We start from the raw sequence: 16,266 nt of genomic DNA on the forward strand, positions 1-16,266 counted from the left end.
CTCTCTTTTCTGGTGGGTGTACTGGAGCCCATATCTTCCGCGCAGGATGAATGTATCAAATAAGTGTACGCACTTCACTGTTCTCCACAGCAAAAAGGCCACACAAATAAAGCTGAGATTCATGGTTTTTAATGTTCCTTTGACAAGTAACAAAGGCTTGGTGTAAGGCACAGAGAAAGAAGTTATAACTCAGAGATAGAAGCAGCTTTCTGTTTTTGCCAGTTATTGCTTTAGCTTAAATTATAGAGGTATGTGTGATGGATCTAAAAAGATCTCTGAATCAGACAGTTGGGAAACTATTTTGTCCTTCAACCTAAAACTGTTTTGATGGAAAAAAATAAGAAAACATTAAAGAAGCAGTGAAGATGAAACAAAGCTTAAAAATGAAGAGACACTCTGAAGTTAAGAGAGAAAAGAAATACATTGCTTTTGTTATTGTGACCACAAGATACACTATTCAAATATACCATCATCCATGTCACTGTTACTGAGAAAAAGGGACAGGAAAAATGATAGATGAATGCAAGAAGTAAGAGCATACCTTCCTGGGATTTACCACTGACTTTCTAAGATTGAGGGTTACGTTATATCAGCTCAGATCATGAATCTGACTTTCAATAAAAATCTCCCAGGTTGCCTCACTTCTTATGCTTTCGTTTGCATCATGGAGTGCCTCAGAATGCACAAGCAGCGTCATATGGAACTGAATTAAGGGTGTAGTCCATATGATCTCTAATGTGGTCTGACCATTAAGAAGAATTCAATTTATACTGCTAATTTATTCAATTATCAGACTTTGTCCAAGTTAAATCTCCAAACTTTGTGCAATGTTGACCTCAGTCCTTTAGCACCAAAGTCTTCTCTTCATGAATCTGCTGCTTTTCATCTTTACTATCTGCTGCTTGAGTAATTCCATGTAGCATTGTAACCCCACACTAGGCAGGACTTGTGTCACATCTTAAATTCCAAGCTTATCTTCAGAATAAGTATATAATTTCAGCCTACTTTCTTGTAAGTTGTTTGCACTTCCATACTTTGTCAAAGGGAAAAGAAAGACAAAGTTGTTAAGAAATTGGTGAGAAGGTCTAATATCAAGTAGAAATTTAGGCTGCACTCATGGAATGAAGGGAAGATGGGACACTCATTGATGGGGAGCTCTCACAGGACAAAACACCATCTGTATGGTCATACAAAGCTAGGAAGATAAATGAAGTTGCAATGGAAATTGAGTATGGGGCCATTTTCTTCTAGGGAGGTAGCTGAACATGGTTTTTCCATTTCTCTTCTCTTTTAAGCCTAATCCAAATTCTAATGACTAATGTTTTACATAAGATGGGTTCCTGCTACAGCCGAAAAAACATTGGAATTTTTTGCTACTTGCTCTATTACACAGTGCATTGCTATATTAGCCAAATGTTGCTGTGATACTGCTGGGTTCTGATCATATTATATATAACAGAGAATGTCTGCAATTTTTCTTGTTTCCCTGGTAACAACTGTAAATGCACTAACTCCCCGGACTGCTCCACCCCTCCTGCTGCTGATGTCAGGCACAGGAGAGGCACATGTGCAACTCAGCTCCACACCTGTCAAACCAGGCGGACGCTCCGTTTGATCACCCACATTTTGGTCCCACAAAGACCATTCGTTTGGTGATCAGAGGGCAGTGTTAATTTAGTCAGCTATCAGGATACTGGGGGAGAGAAAATTTCCCCTACTTATGCTTTGGTTTTAATCAACAAAGAGAATGGGGAGGCTCAAAGAGAGATCATGTGGCTAGAGCAGAAGCAACATATTCTTTGCTGAAAAAGCCAGGATTAGAGCTGTTTCTGTTAATGTTAATAATTTCCAATAATTGGGTGCTGCTCAGTGCCAAAGTATTCTCAAATTCCATACTCTGTCACACACACGCCAGCAGGGTTTGGCATGAATAATGTTAATACAATGAAGAGGAGAGGAATGAATGGATTTTCCATGTGTTAGCTGACAGGATCACTTTGAAACGAATAACCAATCCTTATTAACGCAACTATTATTTTGATAAACCAACAAGAATAAATATGGTATTCATGAAAATGTGATATGCACTATCATAGGAATTCTACTGTAATTTTACAATTAATTACAGTACCTGTAGCTTCTACTGGAAAGGATTATGATCTGACCTTAATATCCATGTACTAAGCTGGCACACTGCCTGATTTCACCTCAGCATTAATGAAGATAAACATTTATATGCAAGTCTGCCTCTTATAGTCATTTTGTTCAATGTGAGTTCATTTAGATATTTCAGCATTCACCACAGTAATTACAAGTCAGCACACAGCTACAATGAGTTTCAGAGTGCTGAGGTATATTATTCATCATCACCTGTGGAAGTATACATCTTCACCAATATAATGCAGAACCCTTCTTAGTGACTAAAAAAAAATTAGAAGAGAAACGCTTTTTTTCTGCAGTAGCCATCCTTCCTGAGTTCCCTTTTTATTGAAAAATACATTACTATAGATGATAAATTTCAGTTCAAATGTTTTTAAAGGGAAAGATAAAACTTTCTTACAAAGACAGCACATTTCAAAAACTATGTTCATTACAACAACAACAACAAAAAAGTTTAATCAATGACATCTGGCAATTCCATGTTTTTTGTTGTTTTTTTTTGTTTTTTTGTTTTTTTGTAATTAATCTTTTTAGTTGAGTTGGCATAGAAAAATGGAACTCAAACAATCAGTAGCACTTTTAACTAGCAGCAGCAATTTTAATAGTGCTATTACTAATAATTTTCATTAATAATCAGAATTTATTCAGAAACTCCTTGGGCAGGTAAATACAAATGTCTGACCAATGAAAAGCTTTTTTGCCTTTCTTGAGGAGATAGCAAACCTTGAGATAAAGAAGGAGAATGCATATTATTTTCCAGTTTCCTCTCCTTTACGAAGTTTCATTGCTATCATGCTAAGTAAACAATATTTTATCACAAGGTTGTTTAGTTGTTGTATTCACCTTAATGATATAATTACAAAGGGGAGAGCTGCATACACAGTGCTTCCATGCATACGCATACCTTTTACTGGCAAACGCAAGCTTTCTCTGCCTAGACTCCAGGTTACAAGGATGCAAATTAATTCCAGATAGAAACTAAATAGCTGCAGTTAATGTTGTGCTCTGTTACAGGCAAAAAGCCCAATCAGTTGAACTCTCAAATCTTGTTAGTTAGAGAAAATGGGACGTTGAACTAGACATTTTGTGTCTATTTTGGATTTCACTCACAAGTAAACAACTTGTATTGTTGAACTGTACACACAAACAAAAAAAAATACACATTTTTGAATCAGCAGCTAAGTCTGCTTCCTCAAAATAGGATTGCAATCATTATCATTCTGTAGTATTCCATGGGCACTATACTTCTATGAAGGCTTGTCAGTATTTGTTTTTTGTTGCAAATCTGGAATGAAATCCAGCTCCAAATTCAACATGGAAATCATAAAATCATAGAATCATAGTTATCATAAAACTATCTAGGATGGAAAAGATCTTCAGTATAACCAAGTTGAATCATCATCCTCACACAGTACCTCCCTAAGTACACATATATTTTGTATACTTCCAGGGATAGACTCCACCAGTTCCCTGTGTGGCCCATTCCAGTATTTGACCACCCTCTCTGTCAATAAATTCTTCCTGATATCCAGTCCGAATATTTTCTAGTTCTACTTGAGACCATTTCCTTGTGTCTTATCTCTTGTCACCAGGGAAAAGAGACCCATCCCCTCCTTGCTGAAACCTTTCAGGCAGTTGAAGAGAGTAATAAAGTCTCCCCTCAGCCTCCTCCTCTCCAGACTAGATAGCCTCAGTTTCCTCATTCACTCTTTATAAGTCTCGTTTTCTAGTCCCTTCATCAGCTCCATTTATTCTCTCTGTACACTCTCAATAAACTCTGTGTCCTCACATTGAGGGACCCAATAATGAATGCATTTTATTTGAGGTGCAGTCTCACCAGTGCCACATAGAAGGGTACAGTCATTACCCTAGTCCTGAGATGTCCCAGAGTTCTCTCATTGATCATGCATGCACTTGCCAAGTATCAATGGCCTCCATGTCCTACGGAATCTCCACTGGTATCTCTAACCTTTGATGGCGTTTAGGTAACAAAACTGTTGTTCTATCTTCCTCACAATTAGGATACAGTGTTGAATAAAGAATGTCATGGTCTCAGTACAGAAACTATTACAACCTGGAGCTAACGTGCACAAAAAGATTTGACACTCACAATTTGATTTTTAAGAAATGCCACAGTGGCACAGAAATAAGCACCAATTAATTACAGCTGTTTCTTACAGAAATTAAATTAATTAGATAGCATATTCATATAAACAGTAAATTTTTCAAAGGCATATAAACATTACAAAATGGGTCCAAATAGCTCTGCCCATCATGAGAACTTGATTTATACACCAATTATTTCCCTTACTAAATTCCTCCTTTTTTTTTTTTTTCAGTCAACTGAGATTCAGAAGTTGCTGTAGAGCTATCCAACTTCTAATATTAAAAATTCTGTCTCATAAAAAGTGGATCTAAGAGGCATCAAAGACTTGCATTCCACTGCGATTTGGATAGTAAAAAATGTAAAAGTGCAGATCTACTCACCTTAATATTCTCAATAAGACTTTCCATCTTGCATTTTTTTTTATTCTCTAACTGGTTGTGACTGTCAATTGCGCTCAGGCTAAAAAGTAATGAACTTGCACTGGGCATAGTGTATTTTTATAGGTATCTTCATATAATTGAGTACAAATAACATCTTGATTAAAATATAATTCAAGTAGACACACATTAGTGGTGTTATTTTTTCTAGTAGCTATATTAATGATTTAACGTTTACCTGTTTTCTACCTCACCCAATTACCTACTCTTCTACTAAGAGCTTGATGAAGCTGAAATTCTGTGACAGTCTCTTCTGCCATGCTGTTGCTTAACAAATGCTGTTTATTGATCTCAAGACAGGCACTGTCCTCAAGATCCAATTTATTTGAACAAATTCCCTTTTTATTGTAGCTTCTCTTACAACTCATAAACATAATTATATGTTTTATATCTTTGATTTATAGCAACAGTAAACATCTGTCCGTGGCTCTGGACATCTTTAGAATAAATCAAAATTTTTCATGCATAAATGAAAAAAAAATTAATAAAATAGAAATTATCTAACACTCATCAAGAAGCATAAAGATTAGATTTTTCAGCTAACCCACATGTCTACTATCCATTTCCCAAACACCTATAAAACCAGAAAGGAACATTTCTATGTTCCCACATGATTAGCAAATGCATCCTAATGTACTGAGGAAGGAAAATTAATTCGTAAGACAGTTCATTTGAATGCTTTTCTGTGAGCTACAGTATATTCTAGCTTGACTATTTGCACTGTTTCTCACTGACATAAATCTTGCCAAAACTTATCTGCACACTACCATATGTTTCTTAAAGTTTTGTTTTACATATACAGTCCAAGTTCTTCTTATAGGTTTTCATGTAAACCTGAGAAGTGACAACGAAAACTGAGTACTCTGTGAGAGCTCGGAAGGAATGAACTTCATTCCATTCCCTGGGATCTCAAGGCTTATGTTTTCATGTGAGCAGTACAACAGTCAAATCCACAAAATAATAGTAAATAGATAAATAAATATAACGAAAGATTTTCAAGTTCTATACCCAGATGAAATATTTGCACCTTCTGTAACAAGCAAAGACGGCAACAGGCTCCTATCCATTGCTATAACTCAGTTGTAAGGATTGATGACAGGTCTAACACAATCCTTTAGATGTAAATCTGAATTAAAAATGGCAAATAGTTTTCTCAGTAGCAAATGCTGATATAATCTTCAGGTACTTATCATAAAGATCTTTTCAGTATACCCCTGAAATTCACTTTGCCAGCTGTACAGTGAATTTGACTCATACTTTTCCTCAAATCAATTTCTTGTATTATAAATAATAATGCAATATAATGGAATGGAATTATGGTAATACTTAATGCACAGATGTACCATAATTTTTTGCTTGACTGAAAATTTTCTAATATAACCAATGCAAAATTTCCTTTTCTTTATATGAAATATTTCAAAGGAAATATTTCTCTCTGCTATCCTGCCTCACGTCTATCCTTCTTCAACAAGAGGCAGAACTTCTCCTTTCTTCTCAGAAAAAATGAGACTGAAGAGGTTTGCTACTTGTATTCTCCACACAGTACCAACAGTACTGTGGCTACCTTGCCACAAAAATAAAAAAAAAAAAAACCCTCTTTGTTGGAAGAAAAAAGTCAAAATAGTAACTATTAGACTATCCCTATAGCCAGTACTCTGTTTAAACAATCAAAACCCAAATAATGTAGAATAAAAAAAAAAAAATCAGAATTCAGAAGAATCACTGAAAGCAATAAAGTCAAAACACACTTATGTAAAGACAGGACAAGACGGTAAATGCTAGAGCAAAACTTTTATGACAACATAAATGCTTATCTGTGACGTCTACTTGCCTTTTGAGGTAAATATGCTTCACAGAGCTGTGTATCCTCACACACTTTGAATATGTTTTCCCAAAAGACTACACTGTGGCATGAAGATGAAGCTGTAGTGAATTGTTTTTTCCAGTCACTGACAGTTCTGTAAAGATCAGATGAAGTCTGTCAAACTTAAAATCATTTCAGTGACTACTTTTTCTGCAGGTCACAAGTGTTATATACAGTTCTGGCTTTATAAATTGATTTGTATTTCAAAGGGCAAAGATGTTGCTTTTTGTTTCTGTTTTAATTCCCATAGCTTATCCTACAGAAATTTTATTTTTGCTCCCCTATGAGCCTTTGTTTATTCCTACTCACTCATGAACCAGCACACCTTGCAACACTGGGAGACAAGACATGAAAAATGTTGGAACCATTATGTTGTGGGGATGAATATTTGTATGCTGCATCCAAAATTGGAGCAGATTTGTAACATCGCATAGTGCCTTACCACAAAAATTGTGCCTACCAGGTTCTTTTGACTATTCACTCAGAAAATATTGGTTGGGTTTTGTTGTTGTTGTTGTTATTGTTTTTTTGTTTTTTTTTCCTGTCCTTTTCCAGAGGATACAACATCTCCAATCCTGGTGGCAGAATCTTCTTCTGCAAAAAGCGCTTGTACAAAATACTAATATGTAATACTTAATGCTTCTTGACGTTAAGACTTTTTTTCTCTTTCTAGATATATTGTAAAGCAGATTTTGTGGATTTTTTTTATTACTCCAGTCATTTTTAATACATGACTTTACCAATTTTCAGTTAATCGTCTCCATACTATCTTCTCATATCATCCCTCTACTTAAATTCAACAAATTATGACTTTAATCATTTCCATTTGTCTCACTTCAATGTAAACCACAGTCCAGAAATGTCATCCTTGGCAAAGTCACTTGCTATCTTCTTCTGTTCCAATCCCTCCAAATCTTTATTGACAAATCTGAAATTACTATGTAAAATCAGACATACCAGGGTTTTGCTCTCTGAGCAAACAAATAAACAAACAAACAAAAAAACAAAACCACAAACCAATCAGCCAACCATCCAAACAAAAACCACAAGAAATAAGCAAACCAAATAAATGCCTTTGCAGGACAAAGATGCAGGACAAAGACCAATACCATACAAAGTGAAGCTCAGCTCCTTCAGATGTTTTGAAGCTGAATGAAGGTGATTGCAAAAATCTTCCCTTCTCGTATCCAGAAAATCCAGACTGGAGTTTAATAATAATGTTATTTTCTCTGAAAGGTAGGAAAGTTATTCTACCAGCACCCTGAAAGCTGCCATGAAATGAAAGGGGAGCAGATTCTAAGCAAAATCAGACCTCCATCATTGGGCTAGACACCATCCTGCCTTTAGTATTCATGAGTATAAATCTACTAAGGTTTGTCCTATTTTACTTTTCCTCCTATGTACATTCCTATTTTATCTCTTTCCTTTTCAGTAAAAATATCAGTCTATCAGACCAAAATAATTTATTTTCAAATAATGATGAATATTTCTATTCTAATCTTGTTTTAAAGCAGATCTAGTAGTTAAAATAACTTTCTGATTAATGTCTTTATTTGTCCTGCAAGAATTTTAACAGTCATCTTCAGACTTTGAGTTACATGGAAGTCTAATACTATGACAAGTTGAAGCATGCTGACACAAGTGGACAACCAAAGAAAGTTACACAATCTGCTATTCAAAATTAAAAGTTGAAGAGAAATTTCCTCAGTCTGAAGATTAGCAGTTCTGGAGGACTCACAGACCAGTTCAATGAGTTTTTAGCTACTTGAGCATAGATTTACTTTGTCAGTAGAAGATTACTAAGATATTCACTGTTAATTGTCAAATCATTTTTAAACGTTTTGTATGACCTTATAGAAAGATAGTTTTTTGTGATACCATATCTGATTCTTTTATACATCTAGTTTAATCAACGAGGACAAAATCAGTACTATGATGACACTGATGTTACTGTGGAGGAAAATCTTTTCTCCTAAGAGGACAACAGTCACATTCACAACTGAATATGGAAATACCACACACTTCTGAAAATTAATCTGTCTTTCAAAGCTGTAACGTAATCAAGAAATCTGAGTTCTTTTTCTACCTCAGATTTGGAGTTCCTCCTATTTCCCTCTTCCTCAAAGAGTGCCTTAACTGTGGAGTTATAGAGAGCCTGGTCTGCTTTTCTTCCTTCCTGTCCAAAGCTCACCAGTGTATTGCAGAAGTGATCGAGAGCAGACCAAAGAAAAATGGCTTGACTCTTAGTGGTTGAGAAACTTTCTGAGAAGTGGGTATTCCCCACACTTCGTATTAACAGCTTTTATTATATCTGAAGGCAAAATGGGTAAGGCAAGGTTAAATCCATAACTATTCATGGAGTAGGAGCCAGTTTTGCCCAATGCATTCACTTATCCTATCTATAAGAGAGTCAGCCAGACTTGCTCTTACTCAGTTCTTGGTTTTGTGATTCTTTCCCTTCTCCAGATAATTGTTTAGTTTCAGCTGGAGGAGACAAGCCCATGTCTCCCAAGTCCTTGTTGAGCACTTAAAATGTTGTGTCAATACATAAAAAACAGGCAGCCCCTTCTTTTGTTGTGTTTTTGAAAGAAGTCCCTTCTGCTATTCTTAGTAGTGATCTCAGTACTGGCAGTATGGTACTGCCAGTATACACCTGATATATCAGATCACTCTAGAGACTTGGGCAAAGTTTCAGATTTTTACATAGTTTTGACAGGTGACAGAGCCTCAAGTCAGAGAGATTTGTACTTCCCAAGTCAAAGTACTTCTGTGCTGAGTAAGATGTCCAAACTAGAGAGGCTAGGAGCCTAAAAAATAGATGGTCATTTGGGATTTTGATCTCTCTAGAGAAAAAATAACCAAAATTGAAGAAAATTGCCTTACTGTAAGGCTTGAGATCTCTGACATTTCAAACACTGAAAGATGGTGTCTCTTCTGATATCTTTTCTTTCTGCAGATTTTTTATTTGCATTTTAAAGTTTGCATTAATGGGCCTATCCCACCAAAAAAAGAGGGAAGAGAATTCTCAAGCAATTGTCTTTTAAAACCTCACACCAAAAAAAAACACAGGAGATGAAGATGACTATAGGATGTACATCAGTTCCAAGGGAAAAAAAAAAAAAAAAATATATATATATATATATATATATATATGTATATATGGACTATTTGTTATGGTTATGAAGATTCCTCTCAATTATTTTAAAGTACTTGAAGAACAGATGAAAAATAATCATTTATTTATTTATTTATTTATTTATTTATTTATTTATTTATTTTCCCCTCTGGTCACAGATAACATTCCCCACTTCCCCACTGAACTACAAATTCAGAATGAAAGTCAAAATTAGTGCAGACATTTGGGGATTTTACAGTCAGTACAAAAACATAGCTTGTTTTTACCCCAAGTTCCTCTTACTCTCAACAGAATTTAAGGACATTTTTGGAGGACGACCTTTTTTCTTGGGTGATGGCCAAGTTTTTTTGAACAATAGAATTTAACAATAATTAGAAAGTAATTTGAGTGCCTTAATGAACTATGATCCATTGAGTCATAGATTTCAAAGCAGGTGTCTGACTGCAAGCCAAAAGTGAGGGCTGTTATTTCTAGTCATGTCTAAGTATGTTGCGTCATCTAGCTCTCTCTTGAAAGCAGACATGATATTATTTTTAAGTTACATCCGTTCAAGTTCTGTATTTTCAATTTAACTATCTGCTTCTCCCCCACTCCCCCACCCCTCCCACCACCCCAAAAAAGCCCCTCAATTATTTCTATTTCTTTACTTTTGAAAGTGAATTAAGTAGTTCTGTAACTAGGATGGAGGAAAAAAAGGTGATTTGGGGTGAAATGGATATAAGAATGATCTCCTAAATGTAAGACATAAAACTAAAAAAAAAAGAAAAAATGATTTCTGTTAGAATATCTCATCATAGGAAGCTACAGAAAAGAATTAATATTATGTACCCTTTATAATATTGGAAAGATGTCATGAAGCAGTACTTCTGGAGACCATTAATGAATGTCTTTCATAGGAAAAAACATGTTTCTTAGCAACTTATAGATGTACAAGAACAGCATCTGAGTCATTTATGGTTTGAATGCCCAACATCTGCCAAAATCAGCCCAAGCAATGATATTTATAAGTGGAACGGGATTGTGAACAAGACTTCACATGTACTTCCAGCAGTCTATACTGGTATGCCTGGGCCAGATATGAGTCACAAGTCTGAATGCAAAAACAAAGCAGATGCCTAGAGTGGGAAATATGGTAGGACAGAAGGACTGCACTCTCCGTCCCTTACACCCTGAAGCTCAGATCATGTGTGCACTAATGGGTTCCCAAATGATATGTTCAGCCATTCCGCAGCTCTGCTGTGCTCCATTCAAAGTTCATGAGTCACCTAATGCTGAAATGTGCTTTAGTAAGGGTAGTGCACAATCCTTGCACCAGGCCATGTGAGATTGCTCCATCCACTGCTCCTAACAGAGCACTAGATTACTGTTTGCATCTGAGAAATGCTGCAAGTAGCATTAGAACTGCTTATACATTTTCTTATGTTTTGTCCTGTTCTGCAGGAACCCAGACACTTACTCCTTACAAATTGATAGAATAGCTCTTCTGTAACAGTCAGAGTTGTGCACAATCAAGTTCTGAAACCCAAATGTCTCTGAAACCCAAGATTTCATCTGATTTCATATTCAAACAAGACCACATGATGATCTGTGTCTGATTTCTGCACAAAAACATGAATTGTTTCTTTCCAGCAAGGCATGATTCACGTGGCTTATACTTTTGTTTTGAACTTTTGCAGAACTCTGCTCTGTATCTCATTACTAGTCCCCAGGAGAGACCCCGTCTCTAGCCCTTAAATGGGGATTTTGTCAGGAAGAGTCTCATATACCATAAAAGAAGGTTTCAGTTTTGGCAAATCAGATATCTCAAGAAAAGTGGATAAATAATGTCGGAGATGAGCTTTCATAAACAATTTATGTGTGTGCATTTCTCATGAAGAAACAATGAGGAAATAATTTGAAACAACACAAGAAAATATCTCTAAATGTAGTTTGAAAGATCATAAAGGTACAAGCATTAACCCATGTTAGGCTAGAGAACAGTATCATGCATTCATTTATTTAGTTATTGTTTGGCTCTTGCCGTAGGAATGGGTGCTTTCTTTTTTTGCTGAGCTAATCAGATGCCAACATGATCTTCATTTTCTAATGGTGAAGTCTGTAAGATTTTAATCGTGAAAACAGCATGCTTTACATTAGGCTAACACTGCCTCAGATTGTAAAGACAAGCTGCCTAAAATCTCACCTCTGAAAAATCTGACTGCAGTTTGTAATTGGAGCTGCATATGAAATTGCATAAACTCACACCGTGTTCCAATCTATCAGAATTACATCTTACAAAGTTGAAACAAATACAATTAAAAAAAAAAAAAAATTCTATGTCCTGTAGTCTTAAATGCTTCCAGGGCTATGGGCTTAAATTGAATACTTTTTTCTTTTTAACTAAAAGGGATCCACTGTTTCACCCTCATGTCCCCTCCCTCTCTTCCCTCCCCCCCCGCCGCCCCTTTTTTTTTTTCAGCTCAAAGGTTCAGAGAATATCTGAACTCTTTACAGTCTTCAGTCAGCTATTTGAGCTGGGTATGGTGACATTCTCCAAGTATTTTTTGAATTCTTTTCCCATATTGCTCCTTTTTTTTTTTTTTTTTAATCTCAGTACTATTTTTCCTATTACTTTATAGTATGAAGGCAGTAATAGCAGATTAGATTTTTATATGCTGTCCTGCTCTGAGCTCACTAGAGAAACCCCAAATCATTGCATGTTGCTCAAGCTCAACGTAGTGTTCCTGGTTTGAATGGAATGTATTAACAAGATAGCTTTATTGAGAATCTAATGTAGAAAATATAATAGATCCAGATTTTCTGTGGATATATATAAATTCTATACTTGGGAGTCCAGTTGAGAGCCATGGTCTTTATTTTAGAATTGAACAAAGGTAACATTTAAACTGGGTTGAAATTTTAGCATTCTAGGAACATAGTACAATCTAATTCACTACCATTTCTAGAGTGTGTCTTCATGGTATTTGTCGTACAACAAAAGCATATCCTAGAGATGTACATGTGTTACACATGCCTTTGTGCCACTAAGTTTTGCAGCATGAATTTAAGCTATGATGATCAAATCAGAACGCTTTGTCTTTTAAGCAGATTCTCACAGGTTTGATTTTCAAGATTTTTTTCTTTCTGGTCTTCCAATGCAGGACATTTGATGGTTGTACTTTTTCTTGCTCCTTCTTCCCTGGGGAAATTCCCTTTCGATATATTACAGCATTTTGTACCTAGCAATATCTCCCCTAAGTTGAACTGTCCAGTGGTCTCATCTTCCATTGCCTGCCAGCTCTCTACAAGTTTCATTGACCTTCATTTTAAACACTGTTTCTTGCAACAGCAACAGTGCATATATTCAAATATGATTTCAAATATACCTGATCGAACAGGACAAAGTCATATCTTATCCAAAATGCTTTCTGATTTATTGCTACTGTTTGAAAACTACATTTATCAACCTGATTGGGTTAGCGGAGCAGCTAATAAACCAATGTGTTTACTCTTTGACAGCCTCGGGTAAATATGTATGGCTGAGAACCAAGATTAAAAACCTTCTATGTAGCAAAGGCTGAAACTAGTTCCAAGCAAGCATTTAAGAAAAAAAAAGAATTACAATTATGATAAGGTACAGCAGGTAGCCTAGCAATTATTTAATAATTTCTTCCACAGAGGATGCACAGTAATATTTTCTGTCCTGGAGTGATTAAAAAGCTCTATATCCTACATCCACCACTAAAGTGTTTTCTGAAATTCAATCACTTCTTAACTGCTGAAAATAATACTTTTCAATAGGTTAGGGAAAAGAAAGAAAGAAAAGAGAGAGAGAATTATAACATTTCTAGCTGGCATTTCAGAAACTGACAAAATTTAGAGCAATGGCTTTTGGTCAAGATGCCAACAGACAAACAAAGTTCAAAATTACATGATTTAAACTATGCTGGAATTTTTCATACTCACTAATGGATAGTGTATAGTTTCCATATATTACCTCAAACTCTGTCTAGCATATCAATATCTCTTTTGTGGAAATGTAGATGAATTATAGCATGGAGTTGTAATACCTCTCATCTAACTTTACATGGTAGTTTATATATGTACATTTGAGCTATCCATTTGTAGATCCTTTAGAGTTTCAGTGAAAATGTGCACTTCTGCAATGCCATTCATCAGACTTACATCTAGTGAGATATTTCCAAGCAAGTCCTCTTTATGTGTTATTTACACAAACGTGACCAAGTCAGATTTTCTAATACAGGATTGTGATGAACTGAATAAAGGATGATATTTTTGAATAGTGCTGTATAGAATAATTTCAAAGGCTATATATAGAGATGAGATCTTACAGCACACATCATATGTAAAATTGGACTGTTTTTAGATAAGCTTTTGTTTTTCAGCCAACATTTTTTTATTTTTGTTGCTGAAGTGCAATTTCCATATATTTTGATTAGAACTATTTCAAAAGTCTGGGAATGATTTCTATCTATTCTTTCTTCCTTAATTATTTCCTCCTCTTTAAACATTATACCAATCTCAAATCATGACATTTGCAAAAGTATTGTCAAGCCTGGAAAATCTGCCTTACAAACATCAAAATAGCATGTGTTCACAGTTGCATTAGACTCCTTCTATACTTAGACATGAACAATCCCTCTAATAGACAGGTGGACATGGGAATTCCTTCAGCTTGATGGAAATCTTATGCCTGTAATCTTCCATATCCATCAGAATGTCTATAATTTAGCCAATTGCGGGTGAAAGATTAAAATTACTTTAGGCACTTTGATCCTGCTGAGTAAAAAAGAGTCAAGGATCAAAATACTATCAGAGATCAGTCTGTTACTCACCTTTCACATCACTTATTTGTTAGGTCACTCCCTGACAGGTAAAGAGTAACACGAGCTTCTCCAAGTCAAAAGCTGTGGATGACTGGAGAGATAGCTCCAATTAACAACAATTCCCCAAAATAAATATTTGTTAAATCACAACTATTTGATTCCCCCATATAGATTTGTTCAGTCACACTATTTCAGGATGTGTTTTACTTGCATTCACCCATGCTTCACAATGCAACACCAAAAATATATAAAACATATAATATTAATAAAAAATAAAGTCATGTACTAGAATCATAGGATCACCAAGGTTGTAAAAGACCTGCAATATCATCCAGTTCAACTGTTCATCTACTACCAATATTTCCCCATTAAATCATGTCCCTTAGTACAACATTTAAATGTTTCTTGAACACCTGCAGGGTCAGTGACTCAACTACCTCCCTGGGCAGCCAATTTCAGCACCCGACCACTTGTTTGGAGATGAAATTTTTCCTGGAAGCACTAAAAAGAAAAGAAAAGCTCTTGTATAAGTTTGAGTTGCTCATTACCTGAGATACTATAGAGTAGATGTATTCCTGAATGCCGTCTATCTTACTGAACTAATGGCCTCCATAAAGGATTAACTGTCTAATTGTCACATTAATGTCACATTAATTGTCTACCCTGGGCTCTTATACCTCTGTTTTCTAAATACTTGCTAAGTGATTTCCTGGAATGGGCAAGAGGATCTAGTATGCACAGGAATAGTTGATGCAATACATTCCACAAATGAATTTCAGAAGAACCTCAGCTCTTTCTCAGGGTTTCTATTTGAGCCTGATGCATTTCTACATTGGAATATACGAGTCTAATGACTGGCAACAAGAAAAAGCTCTCTTGGAATATCACATATACTTTTCTAGTATATTTTCATTCACTACAAGCAGAAGGATTTGCCACACCAACTCTGTTTTTCAACCTGCTCTGTGGTCACATCACCAGTAATATTTCATTTCTTGTCCGACTGAAATTCTGAGGCTGGAGTTAATACTGCAGTTAATACTCCATCTTTAGTTTTGACTTTGAGCAGATCTGCCTAGAAATGAGAGCAATCTTCTCATTAGCAGAGTGGTTCATCAGGGTAAGGATTCATTCACTGAGGGCCTGCTGCACTCATGTGGTGAGATAGCTGCTGGTGTTCAGGATAACTTGTGTATCTGCTCACAGCCCTACACTGCCAAGTAGGCCTTGCATTATGCTTGATGACCTCTGGCCAGCCTGCAATGCCAAACTGCTTTTATGAACAGTCTTGACACATTTCGCAGAAACAACACCACAGAATATAGGAACCCAGCATGCAGATAGATTTTATACTTCTCTGTGGTTTCTCCCACTTCACCAGAAAATTCATGAGTTGGGAAATGACAGATTAGAAGGTGTCATGAGACCTCCCATTCCTGAGCATTTCATGGTCCTAAAGGCTATTTCATTTTTACACCAGCACTATACCTTTACTGAGCATCACAGAAGCATTTCCTGTTTACCTTATGACAATTGTATATGTACCACTACAGCTACCCAGAAGCATCTAGAAAATGAACTTTGGAAATCCTATCACTGTGGTCACTGACATTCAAATCTCTCTTCAACAGAATAATGACTGCTGGGAAGGATGCCTTGTTGCCTTGTTCTTACTTGCTGGATAGCTTTTGAAACGGTGTCTTAGAGATAAGTTATCATCCCCCTGAGCTGTCCTA

Source organism: Meleagris gallopavo, chromosome 1 (assembly GCF_905368555.1).
Source record: "Meleagris gallopavo chromosome 1, MGAL_WU_HG_1.1, whole genome shotgun sequence".
NCBI classification, from domain to species: domain Eukaryota; kingdom Metazoa; phylum Chordata; class Aves; order Galliformes; family Phasianidae; genus Meleagris; species Meleagris gallopavo.